The 21,442-nt window shown below is 40.3% G+C and overlaps 1 protein-coding gene across 4 annotated transcripts in view; it reads right to left on the bottom strand.

Moving 5' to 3' along the window:
• Window positions 1-14,563, bottom strand: part of CUNH10orf90 (chromosome unknown C10orf90 homolog) — a 103,676-nt gene extending 89,113 nt beyond the window's left edge. For 3 of the 4 annotated variants that reach the window (XM_032992138.2, XM_032992145.2, XM_032992158.2), the window contains exon 1: window positions 14,392-14,563. The gene's annotated coding sequence lies outside the window, so the exon portion shown is untranslated. The other variant, XM_032992151.2, reaches the window with a different exon arrangement.
• Between the last annotated feature and the right edge of the window lie 6,879 nt (window positions 14,564-21,442).

Genomic DNA, 21,442 nt, shown 5'->3' with positions numbered 1-21,442 from the left:
CATGCTGCATTACTGTCTCCACTCTGCTTGCCTGTGAGGCATCCAGGACAGCAGGGACACGTTGCTATAGCATACAGTGAATGTGCGGCTGTGAATGCACTGCTCGATGGGTTTTGCTTCCTCTTTCTCTCATTTTCCAGTAATGGCTAATGTTATTACTGGGTTATTGGGGGTTTCAGGGTATTTTCCTAAGAAATGACAATGTTACAGAAGTGATCAAGTTGCTTACAATCCGTTTTCAAAAGTTGCTGAGGAGCTTAAGAACTTAAATCTGATTATTGAAGAAACACCACTAATGCTTTTTTCTAAATGTTTGCTCCAGCTTTCTGATGTAATCAAGAATAACACAGCAATTTAATTGCTACAAATAGTCTATAGATTCCCTGCTCAAATATTACAAAATCTAGTTTTAGTCCCTTTGTACATTTTCTGGATGAACAGTTTTGCTGTGGCAAGTTAAGGACAATACTCCAGGTCAGTTAAGGATCTACGGATAGATCCGTAGATCTATCAGTCCATCTGCCTACCTGTCTGTCTGTCTGTCTGTCTACCTCCCTTCAAGTGGCTATCATATTGCATGAAAAGATTTATAGCTAATTTGTCACAGAAGTTCTTATAATACAATTTGACAGCCAATTTCAGTGCTGTATTTTTTTACTCATGGAATTAAGACATTTCTCTCTTGAAAAAAAAAAAAACAACAAAACAAACAAAACACCCAACAAAAACCAAACCATATATGCAGTTTGTAAAGAATGAGGTTTCTAGAGTATTTGCTCCAAAGCTTCAGATTTAAGTCTATAAATAGGAAATAGTATTCATTTCTCAATAATACAGAATATATAAGTCAATATGGGCTTAGCTTTATACCTAATTTTTCTGAGTATCCTCCCTAACAGAGAAATTATGAGGTCTTTGCATCATTTAAAATAAGTCGTTTTTTTCTCTTTAAAGCACATAAATAAAAAGAGACTTTCAAAAACTCTGGATACTTTTACTCACTGGATTGATAAAGCTGGTGAGTTGTGCACCATTATTCCCTCATTAACAAGTCTCCTTACCATTTTCAAGGTATATATTGCCCACATTTGTTTTTTTTTTAATCTCTTATAAATACTCAGAGAATTCATTTCTGATTTAACAGTTCTAACTTTGAAACTTATGTTACATTTCTAATATCAGAAAAAGGTATATATCAAAAAGAGAATGAAATTATAATGCACTTTGTAGAAACAATCAATGTCCTTGAGTCAATCTCCCATTTACATTTTTTAAACTATTTTCTCTGGTAAACTATAAGACAAGACTTCCATAGCAACAGAAACAAAACTAGCTCTACATAGCAATGGATGCTAACACAATTGCAATAAGAAAAAACTAACAGTGGTAGATTATTTATTTTTAAGTTATTTGAATGAAGCACAGTTAGCCTTAATGAAACAAAAAAAAAAAAATCCAGTGTTTTTCTTCAGTCCAGCCATCGATCAAAAACTAAATAGCATATTCTGTTAATTGCTTTCTTCAAAGTATTCTCACTGTTTTCAGGGGAGTGCAATGGTAAAGAACAATTCTTGTTGTTTGGAGTTATATTTTATTTTATTTTAAGCCTGAGAGACAGTTCAGTCTCCTCCTGATGAAATCCTGACCTCGCTAAAACAGCAAAAGAAAAGTCAAAGAGCTTTTTGCCATTAACTTTGGCGGCCAAGATTTGACCTAGAAGATGCATTTGTGTCATCATTTTGCTCTGCTCTGGTTACCCAGAGAACCAGGTGAGCGCCCAGGAATGCATCCAGAAAGCAGCATCACTTCACCAGATTTCATCCTTAATGTATTAAGGGCAATTCTTTACTTGGCATCGGTAGCATAAAGAACTGCATTGACCCACAAAGAAAACTTCTGGGCAAACCAGAGCCTTTTGCTGTTCAGCAATTTCATCTTCAAGCAGCTAAACCCAGCTGGCGTGGGCAGAGTGAGAGCTCCGACAGACGAGCAGAGCTTGGCAAGGCTGACATGATATTAATACATTTCTGGAGGTGCAGCAGCGGATCCAGTCACTGACAATAAGTTATTTCCAGGCTGGTGAGACTCCTTTGACTCTTGTGCGTGCCTGGCAATGCCAGTTGCCTTTGATAGTGAGTTTTGGACAAGAGCAAAGCAGTCCCAGGAATTAAACACTTCTAATGAAAATTTTTGGTGGTCTTTTTTCCTGTATTGATATTGCCCCCATTTCTCACGGATAATTTCAGTTTGTGTAGTTTCACATTAAATGACTAGTAGGTCTTCCGGAGTCTTAAAGCTACTGTAGGAATGGGAGGAAAAAGTCTACCTGAACTATTTCAGCCCCTTACGTGTGTTCATGTTCAAATGGTAGGCTAAGAAACAAGCTATGACTTTCTGCTTGAGAACATGCCTATTGCTTTCATTTCAGACTTTGGAAGTTGCTTGGTTTTTTTCTTTTGCTGCCTTCCAAGTCACAAAAATACTGTTGAAGTAGCTGTTGGATTGTGCCAATGCTTTTTCATGCTTCTTGTTGGTGTGAACTGTGATGACTGTAGACAGTAAGGTAGCAGTAAAGACAGTATGAGTCTTTTCTTGCTTGTACCTGCCTAAACGCATTGACACAGGGACATCTTTGAGGTTTATTAAAGGGATGATGCCCAGAGGTTTCAGCGTTAGAAATTTCACTCAAGCATCACCAATGTTTTGCTGGTTGCTGGACCATCAGTGTGAGTGCTCTCTGGAAGAGAGCTGCAACAGGGGTTGCACTGGGAGATCCCCACCACCTGTACATTTTCCCACAGGATTTAGTTTTACCTGTTCTGGTGACTTTCATGGAGCCCATTCCTGACGATTTCTTTGAGAAATATGATATGAAGTAGGTGGCATAGAGTTAGTTTCAGTGAAATCATTTTGCATACACTTAGAGGACTGTCTCCAACTCTTATCTCTGTTTTGGGTTTTGGTTTGTTTTGTGTTTTGTTTGGTTTTTTTTTTCTTTATGTGTGTGTTTATTTTTTTTTTTTCTTCCTTCCTTCATTCTAGTATTCCCCCTCTTTGTTTCTTGTTTACTTTTTAAATTATATGCTAAATAATTCTGTGTGGAAACCTTATAAATGTTTTTTGGGGGGGTACATTTTACCTTCTAGTTAACACAAGATTGCTTTTCTTGCCTTTCTTGTTTGAGGCATCCATAGCTCCCGAGACTCTTAAAAAAAAAAAAAAAAAAAAAAAAACACACACAGAAAAGCTATTGCTACCTACAATTCCTTCCCTGCACGTAACCTCTCTGCCCCTAATCTGCTTGCTCTTGTACCCATTGAATCAGAAGTTGGCAAAATCAGGTCGAGCAGACCTGAAGACGTGGGAGCACAGACCCTGCAAAAGCACGAGCTCCCCGGTCAGCAGCAGGGTAGAGATTTTTTGTTCTAACAAGAAGTTGCATAACTTTCATCTGTTGTAGGTATTTTTCCATGCTCTTTGGAGGCTCAGTTAGGGCATAGCGAGGGAGATGTCAGGCAGAGAGCAGGACAGATTAGTTTTGAGGGTAACAAGTATTGTCTGCAACAACCACCTTACCATCCCATCAGGGAAGTCACTGTCTGTCATTTGGACCCATGGAAAAATTCTCAAATCTTCAGCAGTTCGAGATGACCACCTCAGCGAAAAGGATACAAGTCCTGGCTATGCATCTTTTTATACACCATCTGCCTCTGAACTGAAACTTTCCTTTAACCTAATAGCAAAGTGTGACCATGCGTTGCAGAGTTTGGCCCACACAGATGACACTGGACTCACTCAAGGAACGGAGCTGGATTTGCAAATGATTTACGCTGACACACCAAATGGATATTACTAGCTGTATAACTCTCACTTGTGTCACTGTATTTCAGTGATGCTAGTGTGCTGCTACAGTTATATTTTTTTAAGTGGATTTTAAGAAAATATTTTCATCAATATTTAAAATCCATTCTTAATGAAAATTTAATTGTGTGCGATGGTAATTTTAATCTAATCTAGTCAACAATCTTCTGGTAATCCCAAAGTCAGAAACTGTACCCCAAGTAACCAAAATTTTTCTTGCCTTGTTTTCCTTGTAACTGTTTTATCATTTAAAAATGTTTTGTTTAGAAATCTAGAGCTACCTTACACCTAGTCATTGCCATTACATTATGCTCTTTATTTGTAAACAGAGTGTACTTTAAGGAGCATATACCATCATTAATAGTTAATAAGAGAAATAGAAATAAAAGCTCCACAAGCTGGTCTTCTGACTAGGAGGCAATTCACCACACTTTATGGGAAAGGTTTTCATTTCTGTTAGGTATCTGTCTGAGATGAGATGACTCTCTTGCAGGGACATAAAAACAACCCCCCTATTTTTGCACTTACTGGGTACGTAATCTTCAAATAATGAGTATTGGGATGAAAACAAATCAAGGAAGTATCCTGGAGCATTTTCACCCACTCTTGCTAAGGACAGCAGTTTTGCTTGATTAAGGATTACAGGATCAGAGTCCCAATAAGCAGTTAGTGGTGGAATTGAATGCATGATGTATTCCTTCTCCTTTCCCCTGAACTAACTCTGCCACAAAATGAAGCTGGGATATTGATGACTTCAAAGGAACTGTAAAAAATAAGAAACAAGCCATGATCAACCAACATACGTTAATATTCCATGACAGAGAAAAACTGTTAGAGGGGGAAGAATGATTTAGAGTCCATGGTATTTTTCTGCGAGGTGTAATGAAGCTAGCAGGGTTGTATATCCACTGTACACAATGCAGCAGCATGGGAGAGGTGAAACACTATTTATTCACATTTTTGTTAATACAGTTATTAGCTCAGCAGGAGATGCTGTGTTTAATTTATAATCTAGCTCACTGTGGGTGGTGGCTACAGGCAAATGATCAGAGTGAACTTTTGACCCAACCAGCCCCCACAAGTCACAGGACATCTGTGGTTTCCCAGAATTACAGCAGCTCCTTGATGCCCCACTGGGAACGGGTTCCCCGGTGCTGGACAGTATGCAAACATTTGTATAAATTACATTTTTGAAGGATTAATTTTCCAGTGCACTGTATGGATGCAGTCTTTGCTATTCAGTGAATACAACAAACGAAGAAGCTGTCTGTTGTCTGGTTGGGACTCAAGCAGAAGTCCTTGATCAAAGGACAAATACCTTTATATTTAGTGATTCCCTAATCATTCTCTTGAAAAGGTTTAACACCGGCATGTGTCTTTGGTGATGGGATATTTATTTAGCTGTCTATATTGCTCTCTTCACATTAATGACATGCTATTTTTCCTTCTACTTAATTAAGACTACCTTCAAAGAGAGCTTTTATAAACAAATTAGGGTTATCTGACTGAGAATTTTAAAGGGAGCACTGTTTGATCAATACAATTGATTGAAAAGATCTAAACCTATCTCTAGGATACTTTATTTCTGTCTTAGAAATTTCTGAATGCCTTGCTTAAGCAGAGGTCTAAGCACGTGACTGCTTTATAAGCCTCCTACACCATTACCTGCGCACTTTTAGAATGAGGCAAATAGCACCAAAAAAAGCTTCAAATAGAGCTATTGCCTTTAAATAAAACTGTGTGAAAGGGAGTTGTTGAACCTGTCATGCTTTCAGAAGGATTAGGGATCATGGAGAAGGTGAAGTTGATGACAAGACACCTGCTCATATATTTTTAACTTCCACAAGATGCAGCTGAGCAGAGAAAAGAAGGAAAACACAGAACCCTTCCTCCATCCATCCATCCACCCATCTTTCCACCCATCCATCCATCCATCCATCCATCCATCCATCCATCCATCCATCCATCCATCCATCCATCCATCCATCCATCCATCCCTACCTGAATAACGAGTTGTGTACTGATGGAACTGGAAAGATCTTTAATCTATCTTATAAAGACAACAGGAAATTCAAATAGATCATGTTAACACGTAAAGATCTATGTAGATTCAGATGCAATGGATTAGATGCACTATTAATTTGTATTTCTTATACAGAATGCAGTCTTGGAGTCATGAATCTCATTTTGGATGCTTTGATATAGGATTTTTCAGTTTTATTTTACAAGTAATTTTGAGATTGCAATAAACTAATGAATTTAGAAAAATTTAAATATACCCTCCAAAACAACTTTTCACTTTGTTGTTTACCTCAACATTTTATCCATATGTATGAACTTCCTAACCAAGGGATCTGCATTTCTACACACATCTCTTATGTCCACTTCATGATGCAGAAAACATTGCACTGTACAAAATTCTAATACAAAATCCTAATTACACTTCAGACCTACAAGCAGATAAAATTAGCCTAAAGAAGGAGCAGAAAAAGGCAACAAAAAGAAAGTACCTGAAGAGTTATCAGATACAAGGAAATTACATCTTTGTCTCACTAAGTCAATACTGCCACAAAATTCATGAGTAACTAAAAATGTCATGATAGCTGTCCACTAGCTCAACAGTAAATTCTCTTATACTGGGGAAAAAAAAAAAAAAAAGTTAGTCTTGCCTGCTCCTGGATAGGCTTAGAAATATATATATCATGTCTGTACAACACTAGTCTCTTGCTTCTCATTTATTTCAACAGAAGATGCATGTTTTGCAGAGGGAAAATTAGAGTTTATGGATATCCTTCCTGTATTTCCAACACCTGGCTATAACAGAGGATTCTGTGTTCAGTCTGCACTGGGATCCATTTCTATCCTATGACAGTAATCATTTCAATATGATATTGATAACATACATTTTTGGACGGTTAATTTAGTTCAAATTTATCTGTGCCAAGATATCAGGTTGATAATTGATCTCCAACTTTGTTCTGCAACATTAATTAAGTTTTAGAAAAGCTTACAGATCAATTAATTTTAGTTAAAGCAAATCTGCACCTATAACAACAGGACTCAGATATTTATCACTCTACTATTATTCTGTTTTCATGCTTCAGTAATTCATGTTTACATCTGGTTTAAGTTTTTCTAATCTAAAATAAATCAGCATGAAAAAGCATTTGATTTCTCATTCAGATTCTCAATTGCCTTTTATTACAAAGATAATATCCCTTGACTGAGTTTAAATGGTAGAATTGTTAGGTTAAAAATAATGAGCAAAAATGTTGTCACTCCATAGTTTTTGCAACTTAACTAAATTTTTTTTGTCTTTTAAAAAGGTAAAAGCAAACCGGGATTCTTTTCTACGGACAAGAAAACGTAACATCATTTCAATAGAGCATAGCACTTGCATGTAATTTCATCTTTATGCATTCATTTACAACTGTAATATTTGGATAGTCTTTATTTTAACCTACAGGGGCCAGGCTGGAAATCAGTATTTAGAAAGATGCTGCTGCTGCACTGAGACGAATTGCTTTACACAAGCTGGGTTTTCCAGCGGCTGTACCCAGCCCATGCCTGTTACTCACCTCAGCTTGACACAGCATCCTCATTTCACAGGGGCAAGAGCCTTCCCAGCCACAAACTGACAGCTGCCTCACATCTCTTACAGGCAACACTCCCTCCCCCGCGAGCCCCGTGTGCCTGAGCCACGCGTGGAGGTTTGAGCAGCACGGAGCAAAATCGCTTGTCCTGGCTCGAGTTCCAGCCAGTCTGGCAATAGCCACGATTAATCTCTTTGCTCTAACACTGTTGACTTCCAAGACGTTTTAAAGTTGATGTGAAAAGCCCCTCACCGTCAGGACTTGACTTCGCCCTCGCACAGCCCTCCACATGTGGATACAGGAAGAAAATCCGCTCGGGTGAAATCAAACCAGTTGCAGCAGCATCAACTTTATAATCTTTTCCTAAAATGCAAAAAGGCGGCCGTTTGCAGGTGGATGTAGATCCTGCACATGGATCCCTGCCTTTACAGAGGGCTTTTGTTTGTACTTTTTAAGATAGCTTCCATTTACTTCAAGCAGTGCCCACGCCTGCAGGTAAGCCCCACCACCTCCCGTCCCACCGGTGTTTTGCAGATAGCATCCACGGTGGGTTTTGTGCACGTGGGGAGTGTTCCTGGCACTCACTGCCGTCTCATGGCACATAACGTGGCACTTCTCTCCCTGCAAAGTGTTTTATGGTGCTAAAGAATCACAACTGCAGAATGTCCCTTGAGTTTCCCCACAACCTCCCTTGTGGAGTCACTGTTTTCTCAATTTTGTTTCAGAGCTTTTAAATGCATCTAAACCTAAGCTGGGCACAGTGACCTTTCAGCACAGCATGCAGAAAACTCAGAATAAACTCTTTTCTCTGTAACCCCCACTTTTACCTAACGTTGCACTTTTCACGAGCATTCACCTAGACACTTTACAGATCTGCAGTATGGGGAAGAACATATTTGCCCATCTCAAAATTTTTGCTGTAGGCAACTTAGATTTTCCTCAACTTGTAGCCATTATAAACTGATATCTAGCACTATATAAGGGAGGAAAAAAATAAGTTTGAAAAATATGAAGTCTCTTTGTTTTTTATTAGAAAATTTTATGTACATTGTGTTATGCCAATGAGGTGTGATTTGTCACATTGTTAATGGGGCAGGATACTACTAATACAAGCCAGTAGATCCACCTTTATCAGGAGCAGAGCAAATGGCTGTAAAAATTTTCCCAAAGTATTAGATTCTGGGGTTTGCATAATGTGATATGCCTCTACCAAGCACTTGCTGTGAAACAGTAACCATAGCTAGTACTGCAGTCACCGAAGTAGTGCAAAGAGTTAAAGGATGCTTTCTGAAGAAATTACTGAGTTTTTCCATGTGGGTCTTGCCTTTTTTTATTTTTTACTTGACCTTTTCTGAACACTTCAGAGGGGTTTTTTACAGCCCACTCATCCTAAACCCCATGTAGATTCTGCATTGTATTGATTTTGTTCATCATAGAAATGCTGACTGGAGAAATAGACTAAAACTCTACTCCTCTTAGCTTTTTACAACTTCCATTGGCTCATGAAGGTCAGAGGAAAATGCCATACCCCACCCTCCAAATAAGTGGCTGCTTGGGAACTGGAGAGTAATTTTCATATTGATATATACATCATGAGCTACTGTTCAAACAGTTCCACTGTTCTAAAGAAAGACTGGCAAGACCAGCAAATTCAAGTTTTGGTCATCGTCTTTTTTTCCTACTCCCTGTGATAATTTTAGTCTGGATGTCAGGAGAGTATCTTAAGAGCGCTTCTACTCTTCTACCTTCTGCTTATCGATGCAGATCAATTGTCAACAGGAAGTTTTAATTCAAGAATGCACTATCGCCTGCAAAGCACTGTAATTAATGAGAGTTCCTTTTGCATTCAACTTGTGGAGTGGGTGAGAAAATAGGTACATTACACAGCACTTGGTTTAATCTCCATAAGTGAAGCTGCAATTTTTATATCCTACCTAGAACTTTGGTTGGATTTTTTTTCCCCTAAATTAGCTTAGCCATAGTGATAGTATGGATTCCCATTTCTATATTTGATGGTTTCTTTAGTATGCAGTTTTTAAACCGAGAATAGGACAGTTAAAAGCAAAAATTTCACTCTAGCTTCCTCTGGCTATAATATCTAAGGCAGAGGACCCTCTTTGAAGCAATAAAGCATTTCAGCACAGCGTGAAAGGCACCATGTGCAGAGGGAGATGGTGCAACGCACCCTCCGCTCCTCCTCAGCTGCTCCCAAAACACAGGGCAGAAGGAAGGAAGAGCCCAAGCTATTCTCTCTTAATCAAGTTTGGCATGAAGGACATGTCATACCAAAAGAATCATCAGAGACAACTCTTGCCCTTTCCTCCTCCTAAATTACACTTTCCCTTATGTTTTATAAACCAAGATATTCTGGGGTGCTTTTTGAATGGAAGAGTACAAAATGTTGTTCTATTCTTCAGCTTTTATTGACGATTTTATCCCTTTGGAACAAAGGATTAATTTAGTTTTTCCTATTAATAGACACATTTCTACAGCGCTTGCACAAGTGTGGAAAATGGGCACCACAGCATTATTTTGCAGTCTGCTTACTCAATTATTGCCGTACCAAACATGCTATTTCAGAAACGTCTTTCAAAGTAGGTCAAGACAAAACTAAATAAGCAAGTGATCTCTGTGTACCTTTCCAAAAATAGGTGATATACCCTGATTTGAGGGAGGTTCTGGGTTCCTGAGGACCTCATTGGCTATACCACTGCATTTAGAGGAATTTTAATTAGGAGTGTAAAACTAATTACCTTCAGCTGCCTGCTCTGGAGCTGTAGGTGCTGCTGACAGCAGGGCCCTGACAGATGGGCAGTGGTACAGCAGCCGTTGTGATAGTAAAGGTGATAAAGTTTAGACTATTTTATTCTCTGTTTCTGATTTGCCTCTTTCGGTGTTGTTTTGGATTATCTGCTTCGATACTCTAGCAGATGTGCCAAGCTTGACTTCTAGGGGAGGTTTATCTCCTCCCTTATCCAGGACAGTCTGTTAATGAAGCTGCCAAGGGGGATTCTGGAAGATTTCAGTGAGCTACCGAATGAGGTTTGGTTTATTGGTGTTGCTATTTTTTCATTTAAAGTTTGGCGTGGCATTGGGCATTTTAAGTTCTCCACAGATCTGAGTCTTGGTTTATCTCTGCTTTAGTTTCCTGCCTGTAAAATAGATTAATCACATTTACTCATCTCACAGGAGCATTGTGAAAATGCATACATAAAAAGATTGTCAGATGTTCATATATCATTGAACAAAGAAATATTGGTACCTAAAATAAACATCTGAAAGCCTTCCTGTCCAGAGCAGAGAAATACAAAGAACATTTTTCCATGCTAGCAGCCAGCAAGTAATTTTGAGAGTGAGTAATACTTCCCTTCAGAGACAAGCACCAAGCACATCCACTGAGCTGTAGATTTAACTGAAAATGTGTAGTTATCAAATGTTCTAACAAGTCAGGGGGCCCCTAGGCTGATCTTGCTCATTAATCCTGAATTTGGCATAAAAGGGATCAGAAAATAGCATGTTTGTTTAATTGTTTTTTACTCTGATCCCTTTCAAATCCATCCTTTTCCATTAACAACGGTCTTTAAAGCATTTCTAGCCAGGCAGACACCAGGAATTAATCCCCCCAATAATGCGGTTTTCTGGCACTGCCACGGTGTTGCCAAGTTTCACCATTGCAGACTTGTTCCTAACACTGTGCTCCTAAAGGCAAGTGACTGTGCTCTGTCCTTTGCTTTCCTGTTCTTGTTTTTTCCTTTTTTTTGTTTTAGGATGAAAGTCTGTTCCAAACCCCAACAGTTGTTCATACGCTTCCAGATTTTTCGAGTAAATGCATCGTGCACACTCAAACCCAGAAAATAATTAAAATAGTTTCATTTATTATGTCTCTGTATACATATAATCACCTTAATTCCATGATTTTTGAGCCAATAACTTTTGTTGACCTGATTTCAATTTTAATGGGATTACTGCTCTGACCCTGCATGTTGTCTACAGCTTTACTGCAAATGAAGAAAAGACAAGGATTTTACTCTCATGTGTAGAACAGCACTGCAGAGCCAATTATATGTGTTAAAATCTCTATCTATATTTCTGCAAACTTAAAATGAGAATTTTGTGTCACTAACAATTTATAGAGATTTTTGGGGAAGTGTCTTAGAGCAATGCAAAGGACTTCAAGGTCCTGGAAGTCTGAGTGAGACTTAATTAGGCTGAAAAGCTCTTTGGTGGAGTTGCTCTTATCATGTCTGCATGAGGACTGAGCCAATGACACCATGATAGTACTGTGGCTTTTCAGAAGATCCTTTACTATAAAGCGGAGTTACCTAACTACTTTGGAGGTTTCACCAAGTTCTAGCTTATTTTGAACATTTCTGTGAAGCTACCAGCAACAGCTTGACTCTTCAATGCTCTAAAGACTTGTGGAAAAAGCCATTTACTCTTTCGTTCCCTGCCCAGCTCCTCAATTCCTTTCCAATTCCTCCTGGCAGCAATGAAATCAGAACTCAAGAGAAAGGGTTTAGGCTTGGGGATGTTTTGTACCAAAGTCCTTCCCTACCTTGTCAAGTGAAATAATAAAGTCAAACAAATTACACCTTCTGTTTCAGTCCTCCAGCTGTTTTAGTTAGCAGGAGGCTTGTGTAATTCAGCAAATTCCCACTCTCCTTGCACCCACCAGCTCACACGTAATGGGTTCACTCCACAGGATAGGCTAAACCAAGAGGAACTTTCTCAAGAGAGGTCAGTTGACAGGTGTTACTCTATTTTACTGCAGATATTATCGCATCAGCCCTTCCTCTGCTACTCGAACACAACCGCTCCCTTAAGCAAAGCGATGATCCCAGCCGCAGGTGAGGACGGGCACCCACCACCCCGGGACAAGGAGCTCGTTTGCAGGCTGTGCTGTTGCTTCTCCGAGCATCTCGGCCAGCTGAGGTTATTAAATCCTGCCATTGAAGGCACAGGAAAATGCACCTTTCAGCACGAGGATGGCTCTGACTGCAGAGCGGCACTGTCCTTGAGGACAGCGGAGGGGCCGGGGTTTGAAAAACGCTCTGACCTGATAGTTAACCCAAGCAAGGAACAGTACATGTCATGAAACACTGCCTTTTTTCTTCTTCCTTTGCCAAAAGATTTTTCTTCTAGCTTCTAGTCTAACTTGTGACTTTAAATGAGAATAGAGATGTAATCCTTCAGATTTCCTTAGGATTTTCTTCTTTCAAAGTAAAAATCTAAAAATCCTCACCTTTACAGATTTCAATTCTCACCTTTAGATCCTTTTTTGCTGCCAAGTAAGGAAAAGGAATATTTTTGCACAAAAAGAGCATACCCATAATTTCAATCCCATTTATCAGCAAATGTTCTGTAGCAAGACATACCTATATTGCTTTGTAGCCCCATCAGACAAGGTATTAATAAAAACTACTGTTACACAGGTACTTGTGAAAAGCTTCCAGCAGTCCTCTGCCAGCATTTCACAAGTGGGGATTGTCAGTTCACGTATGGAGTGCCAAATTGAGATACTTAAGGAGTTCTTCCCTTTCCCAAAAATAGCCTTGTTGGGTGTGTGAAACTGGGGTAAGTATCCCAAGTCATTTATCTTCAAAGAGTTTAGCCATTCAACATGAATTTCTATCATCCAGCCCAAGTAAAATAACTTTCCAGTAATTCCTGTGGTTTATGAATTAGGACTGACTTCCTTCCAAACAACACACTAACCGCAGGTCTTCTATCCTGACCACTTTATACCATTATTAAAATTACTTGAAACCTTGGCTTCTTTGACATTGAGGAGAAAATTTATGACAGGGCTGAAGTCTAAAGAAAGTTCATTTGTACATTAGGGAGCAAGTCCCTCCCCAATAAGGGTCTTGCTGGATTTCAGGAGAGACATGGAAAGGTCTTTGAATGCCTGTCATCTTTCAGAATAACAGCATCAATATGCGCGAAGGTTAATGTCTCACAAAGGACTAGGAATCTGCATATTACATTTATCAAAAGATGTGTAAATGAGCCATATAGGAGTCTACTACAATGCCTTGCATAATTTATTCCATGTACAATAAAAAGGTGATCAGATTTCATGCATGTTTACTTTTTGAAAGATAACTGCCTGAGTGTTTGAACTGGCTGTGGAATACAAATACGGTTCAAAGTAATGTGTTTATCTCTCTGACATTTTAATCTTTAAAAGTTTCTTATTCTCATTGTTTTGACAAAGTGATTCTCTTTTGTGAGAATAATCTCTCCCAAACATAAGAGGACTTGCTTTGTTTGAGACATACAATATATCTGAATGTTTATTAGATATGCAGAAGTGAAACAAAAAACCCATAGTAAAAGCATCTATATTTCTGATATTGTTTATTTTCCTTCTAGAACTTTAAAGGATATGAAAATTAATTAAATCTGAAGTTATATGTTGAAGTTTTAGAAACAGAGAAATCCTTGTTTCATAAATAAGTGACAATGTGCAGACCTTCATGCTGCAATCCCTTGCTCTTGGAGCAAGGTCCCTGACAGTATAGGCTGTAAAGTTGGGCCCTTGTACATCCATTTCCTTCCCCACGGTGGTAAATAGCTACTAATGCGAACTATCTCGCATTCATCGTCTTAGACTAAGTATTATCTAAAATAAAAATGTAACTTAAACTTTTTATAATGCAGGATTTCACATTGCTGTGGCATCAGTTAGAGTGTCTGAAGCTTCTACGAGTATCAAAACATTTCTGATTTCAGCAGATGGACATTTTTCCCCGCAATTACAAATTTACCCTTATCTTTACCTTCCACTTGCTAGTTGTTATGTCTTTGTTCTCCAGTGTCTAGCAGGTGCAGGCAAAACTTTTTTTTTTTTTTTAGTTTTCCTTTTTCAGTTACTTTCCACAAAATCGGTTCTCACCACATGAACATCTTCAGATGCTGTATAAGAGGATCGTACCTGGTGTTTCTCAAGCACACATTCATCATCGCTTGAAGACTCTTCCCTGAAACAGATGCAGCAGAGTTTCCCAAATCCTTCATGCTAGAGGGATTGCTGTTGCTGTCGGGAAGCCCGGCGGAGGAACAGACCCCTCTTTGTTTTCAGTTCAGGTGCTGAAAGTTTTTTGGAGCTGCTGTGAAACTCCTTCATTTAACCTCACCGCCCAATTACTTTCAAACTGTGAGATAAAGTTTTCAAGCCTGCTGTATCTAAAGCTCCAGAGAGATACTTTGGCATGCAAAAGCCTCATCCCCAGCATTACGCTGCCCTTCCGAGTCCTTGAGAGCATCGGCCGGCCCGTGTTTCACCCCTTGTTTGTGGTGCTGCTCCCTCGTCCCATGGTTATCAGGTATCTCCCACCGTTCCAGTTTCAAAGGCGCGACCTTATTTCACGCTGAGTAAGATACTCTGAAATGAAGTATCTAATTACAAAGCAAGGAGCTGTATTTTTCAGCCTTAAAACTCCGGTTTTAAATAATTCTTAAATGTCTTTTAGAGAGTCTCCAGAGCACTAGAGTTTTGCAGAACTCTGCAAAAGCTTTTTTCCTTAACATGACTGATAAGTGAGCGTGCATATAATTGACGCAGTGTCCTTACAGTTAGAAAAGATAAGATATACACTTGAGTAAGAAGTAACTTCCCACACAGAGCACATTTTGCAAAATTATTCTTTAATAAAAGAGACTCATGTGTAACAACGCTGCAATAATGTATTCTGTATACTCCTGCATGCTTCCAGGCCAGCTGAATTCTTACAAATTCACAGAACTGTATTAGTAGACATTACTCATGGATTATTTCAATTTACAATAACAAAACCTCTTTTCTTAATTTGCATTATCACTGATAAGTCATCATCTTCAAGAAGCCGTGTCTTTATGCATTGTACCCAAGCAAACAGCTATAGCTTCCACAGATCTAGAGCACCAAGCCCGAATGGATTGCATAGTCAAAGACGGGTCACAGCAAAAAAAGACAAATGAAACCTTGGTTAGTACCGTGTGCTGACAAAGTTGGTTAGTGAAACTTTTTAATTTAGAAGAACCAGGATTTTGCTGCCTGCCGTAGGACATAAACCGTTCCCCACCGTACAGAAGCGCTGCTGTGGCTGAATTCCAGGGAGGATGGTCCAAGGCTTGCAACCATTGGGTCTACAGAGGAGAATGCAGTGCCAAATCCTGGCAGATTCACTTAAGCAGGTGAACTAAAAATAAACAGACATAACATAAAGTGCCTGGTAAAAAAAAAAAAAAAAAAGAAAGAAACAAACAAAAAGCCAGTCCTTTCATTGCAGTGACTCTAGTGAAAGTCAGTGTTTGGCTATCGCTGCCTTCATTAGGTGGAACTGGATTTCTTCAAAGTCAACCAGCACCTCCTCTGTATGGCTCATCTCACTATTCTGTTGCAAGTCTTAGACCATTTCTTTTCAGGAGACATGGGCATAAGGGTACAAGTAGCATTTCTTCATCAGTTCACAAATGCTCACAATTCAAATGTGTCCAGCTAGTATAGGCACATGACTTTAAAAATGTCAATCACTCATGTCAAATACTTTTATGCTACAATATGAATATGTCAGTAATACTTCATTTTTAATTTTAATTTTTTTTTTTTCAGAGAAGAGTCTTCATGAGGAGGAGTGGAATGACCCTAACTAGCAACCATAGAAACCACATAGAGATAATGCTGTCTCAGGAGACAAATTTATTTCTCATCCAAATTTAGATGGCCTATTAAGGTTTGTGGCTTCCTCCTCCAGATTGCTTCAGTGGGAAACCATCCTTGCTAGTTTATATAGAGCTTCCACATAATGTATGAAAGATTACACTGAACATGGATTATATATTAGAAAATAAAATCCTGTTGAAGCAGGATCCCTGAAACACTCGTCTTTTATGTGAAAAAAACCCTGCTACAACAATGTTTTATTCTGGGAGACCAATTGCCTCTGTGTGAGTCATCAGAGGAGTTGAAGTCAGCGAAAACATTTGTGATAATACAATGAAGCAGCAGAACAAGTTTTTCCACAATGAATGTATTCAAAAAAGGCCTGTATACTTACACACAGTACACTCTACACTCTGGCTATATTCACAGTATGCTGCAAGATTTGATGCAGGTGTATGCCTTGCTTTGAGATACATGTTGGGTTATTTCAGGCTATTTTCCATGCTAAAATTGAAAATGACCTAGGAAAAACAAATAAACAGATGAAAAATACAATTTGACAGCAACAAGTCATATGAATGGGGAAATACACTATACCATTCCATAAAAACATTATGTCAGTGGTATCGACCCCCCAGGATTTCTGGGCTGGAACTATTCACAGGGGCAGAGAGAGCTGCCTGGGGCACATTGGAGGAGAGAGGGTCATCTAGTGTGCAATCGGGTTTTGGGACTGTAGCTTTGTATACCTGAGGAAATTTGCTCTTTTTGTCAAAAATTTCAATTTATAAATGTAATTTCTGTAGTGGAATTGTACTTGTGTCTGCTAGGAATGATATAGCCTGTTCCCGAGCTGCCCTTGGATGCAAGTTGGCATATTGATTTATTTCAAAAGGGTGTCCAGGGAAAAGAAAGAGTTTTCCTGTTCCTTGAGAGCTGACCATACTCTTACCCCTCCAGTTTTTACACACTAAATTACCAGGGCTGGCTACTACGTGTGAAACTTTCCTCTCCGTGCGGATGGAAAGGCTTTCCCTGTGAGCTGTGAAATGCAGCATTTTGTTCTGCTCTAATTATGTCCTGGATGTTGGGCGGTGTTTCCAGGCCACGTCCTTATGTTCCTACTGTCTGAGGAAACCAGCCAAGTGCTAACGCTGGATGAAGAGTGGGGAAAAGACCTCCAATCTATGATTTGTTTTGCTTCTTAAATGAAGAGACATATTGCTCTGTTAAAGCACAGCTGTGTGTGAGGGGGCAATGACATTGCAACAGCAGCTTCAAGGGAAAGAGAAGTTTTGATGGTAAAAATCACCACGTATCTCTCACCGAGATAAGGAAGCTCTGGGTAGGGTACGGAGCAGGGCAGGATCACTTTTTCCTCTGCATTTCTCCCTGGGGAAAACTATGGTCTGGCTGAATCAGCAGTTTGGTGCCGCTCGGTCACGTATGGTGAGTCCATTGCCAGGATGGCCAGGGCTGGCCGACGGGCACTGCTTTATTTTCTAGTCCTCCTACACCTGCACTGCACCAGAAAAGTACGTGGTCTCCCAAACCATTCCCTAGCTCACCCTGTGAAAGACAAACATATTCACAAATTTATCTTTCAATGTATAATCAAGGTATATGAGCTCCAGTGACTGGAGATTAATCTAGTCTTTTTCTCTTGCAGTGCAATAGAACTTGCAATAGTTAATATGCATTTAAGCATTTAAATAATGATTTATTTTTAAAAAGCAAAATAACTACAGGTGCTCTATGCCAGATATTTATGCCTCTGAACTCTTAATCTATTTTATAATGAGATTAACATTCGCTGCTCTGAAAGATCTTCCACTGCACATTATGCAGCATTTCTGTGCTTATCTGCAGGGGGCTGTGCGGATCCAATAAAGCATTAAGTGGGAGGAAAATAGATTACTCTGAATTCATGAAGTGATAACTTAGTTTCTTTTGAAATGCTGATGACATGCAGTTTTTTACTTCTAGGTACTTCATGGGCACAGTCAGGTATGTGGCTTCATATAGTTTGTCACCTTCTCAGAAACAGAGTCCCTGAGGCAGAAAATGCAACTAGTAGTAAATGCTTTTTATGATGCCAAAGTCTCTTTCAGCTGTAGATATTTAATTGCTGCCTCAGCCAAAAGTCTCTTCAAGCCTCCCCAAACCCGCCGGGAAACAATGGTGTCTTGTTTTTTTGCAAGAATCATAATGTGAATCGGCACCTCCCGACACCAGGAGGTATTGTTACCAAAACCGAGAGAGACAGAGAGAAGGGATAGATAATGATTTCTGTGAGAGGGCATGAACTATCTCCTCCTTGGCTTGTTGAATTCTGTTCATGATTGAAATCCTGATGCATCAGCTAAGGAAAAGTAATGGCTGCTTCTCAGATAAATAAATTGTGAACAGTTTCAGTGTATATGACTACCATAAAATGAGAGTCACTTCCATGTTTTCCCACTTGTGTTTGCCTTTTAAAGAACAGAAATCTTTTTAAACTTCTAATGCTTTCAGCATTTTGAATGGAAAATGTGGAGATTTTATCCTCTGGAGAGGATCACCTATAAACACTAAAACTACTGAGCACTCTAAAACAAAGAGATAAGAAGAGCTTTGCTCTTGCTTCTTTCACATTAAGCTTCAAGTGAATTCAGCAACAGTCATTATCATATTTAGGAGTTTTTCTGTCCAACCTTTTTGCCTGAAAATACTTTCCTTTTGTATCTCTGACAAGCATTTTTCTTGACAGGCTCTGAAAATCACTTAGAATATTTGGAAACAAAACAAAACAAAACAAAACAAAACAAAAAAACCCACAACCTCTCCTCTTTAGAATCTCTGAAAAAGTTTACTCTTTTTCAAACAATTTACAGCATATTATGAATGTCAGTATGAAAAAATGACTCTGTGTTTTCCCTTGGTGGACAAAGGCAGCTCTGTCGCAAGGGAAAGAGTGAGTTGTGCAGATGGGGTGGCAGAGGACTACTGTTCCTTCACAGAAAGTGGGGTTGGCATCATAGTTCATGCTGTTCTGCTTCTGGTCCCTGGGAAAATGATGACTGCAGAAATTCAGATACAGCTGCTCTCATTAGTATTTGTTTACCCTGAATTAATGTTATGTCGTAGTGTTTTTAGGTTTGGATTTGGGACCTGATAAAACGCGGTGGGGGGAGAAAAGTTAGGCGTTCGGGCTGCCCATTTGCAAAACAACCTTGTTTAACTATCGGAGTTGTTCCCATCACGGTACCTCATAGAATCCCAGAACTGGCCACGGCCCTTTGCATGGTGAAAGCAATAAAATTGCTTTCAAACCAAAGTCGGTTCTAAATTTGGCCTCAAAATTCTTTAGTTGCTGTTAATGAATCAAGAATACTATATGAAGCCACTGTATTTTCTGTGGTTTTAATCAAACTTCTGATTCAAAAAAGGAAGAGGAACTTTTTATTACCATGCATAGATTTAATTTTGTAAATTTCTTTAACCATTGCTGATCTGAGTGTATTTACGTATACACACATACCGAAAATGTTGGGCAGCCTCAGATTTACAAAGTCTTTCTTGCTAAGAAGAAAACATGACACAGTGAGCTGAGCTACAGCAGGTGAGACATTAAGTTGCAGCAAGTAAGGGCAGCCAGATCTTCACATGTTCCTCCTCAAATGGAAGGACTATTTATTAAAATTGTAATACTACAATTAAATGTAGAAAATTGATGGACCTGACAGTGCAGAAACCACAAGCAAAATGAGGCCAAAGAGGCAAAGTAAGAATTGCAGCTGTGATCTGTTAATCGAATTAGAAATGCATGCACTCTGAATCCATCTCATCTCATTAAAAGATATACATATACATCCATTTAAAAATTTCCACTGCCTATGAACAGAACTGCTCCTGGGCTCACTCAAGCTTTCTGTCCAGGCTCTGCCTCCTCCCCTTCTACTGCACCTTCTCTGATATCAGCAATTTCAGTGACCTTTTAGTTGGCATGCCATTTTAGAAAGGGCTGCCGTCTTTGGTTGTAGACACTTAACTTACTGCAAGAGTGATTTAATTTAAAAGTAATTTGGTATTTTGTGTAGTAACATTATTCACAATGACTTTATTTGTTATAAAACAGGATAGGGTGATTAAATTCATTTTCATATCATTGTAATTTAAAAATTAAATGAAGCACCAACATTCAGAATTGTTTGTATTTATGACGTTGGATGTTGCATCAGAATCATAGAACCACAGAATGGTTTGGGTTGGAAGAGAACTTAAAGCCCCTCCAGTTCCACCCCCCCTGCCCCGGGCAGGGCCCCCTTCCCCCAGCCCAGGGGGCTCCCAGCCCCGTCCAACCTGGCCTTGAACCCTTCCAGGGAGGGGGCAGCCACAGCTGCTCTGGGCACCCTGGGCCAGCGCCTCACCCCCCGCACAGGGAACAATTTCTGCCTTAGAGCTCACCTAAATCTGCCCTCTGGCAGTTTAAAACCATCCCCCCTTGTCCTATCCCCACACCCCCTGACCCAGAGTCCCCCCCCACCTCTCCTGTCCCCCCTTTAAGCCCTGGGATGCCGTTGAAGGGCTCCCCGGAGCCTTCTCTTCTCCAGGCTGAACCCCCCCAACTCTCTCAGCCCGGCCCCCCAGGGGAGCTGCTCCAGCCCCCCCAGCATCTCCGTGGCCTCCTCTGGCCCCGCTCGAGCAGCTCCGGGTCCTTCTGCTGTTGGGGGCCCCCAAGCTGGCCCCAGCACTGCAGGGGGGTCTCCCCAGAGCGGAGCAGAGGGGGAGAATCCCCTCCCTGGCCCTGCTGCCCCCCCTGCTCTGGCTGCAGCCCAGGGCACGGGTGGGTTCTGGGCTGCCAGCACACGGGGCTGCCTCACGGGCAGTTTTCCCCCCACCAACCCCCCCAGCCCCTCTCCTTGGGGCTGCTCTCCAGCCACGCCTCGCCCAGCCTGGGTTTGTGCTGGGGATTGCCCCGACCCCCGAGCAGGACCTCGCACTTGGCCTTGTTGAACTCCATGAGGTTTGCCTGGGCCCATCTCTCCAGCCTGCCCATGTCCCTCTGGATGCCACCCCTGCCCTCCCCCGTGTCCCTGCACCACACAGCTCGGTGTCACTGGTGATCTTGTTGAGGGTGTATTCAATCCCACTGGCCCATCCCTCAAATCCACGTCTCTCCAATTTAGAGACAAGGATGTTGTGCGAGACAGTGTCAAAAGCTTTGCACAATCCAGGTAGATGACATCAGTTGCTCTTCCCTGCCTACCAGCACTGTAACCCCGTCATAGAAGGCCACCAAAATCGTCAGGCACAATTTCCCCTTAGTGAAGCCATGTTGGTTGTCACCAATCAGCTCCTT

This window comes from Tyto alba, unplaced genomic scaffold (genome assembly GCF_018691265.1).
Source record: "Tyto alba isolate M040663 unplaced genomic scaffold, T.alba_DEE_v4.0 Super-Scaffold_1, whole genome shotgun sequence".
Lineage (NCBI taxonomy): Eukaryota > Metazoa > Chordata > Aves > Strigiformes > Tytonidae > Tyto > Tyto alba.
This window is presented reverse-complemented; position numbering and strand designations above follow the sequence as displayed.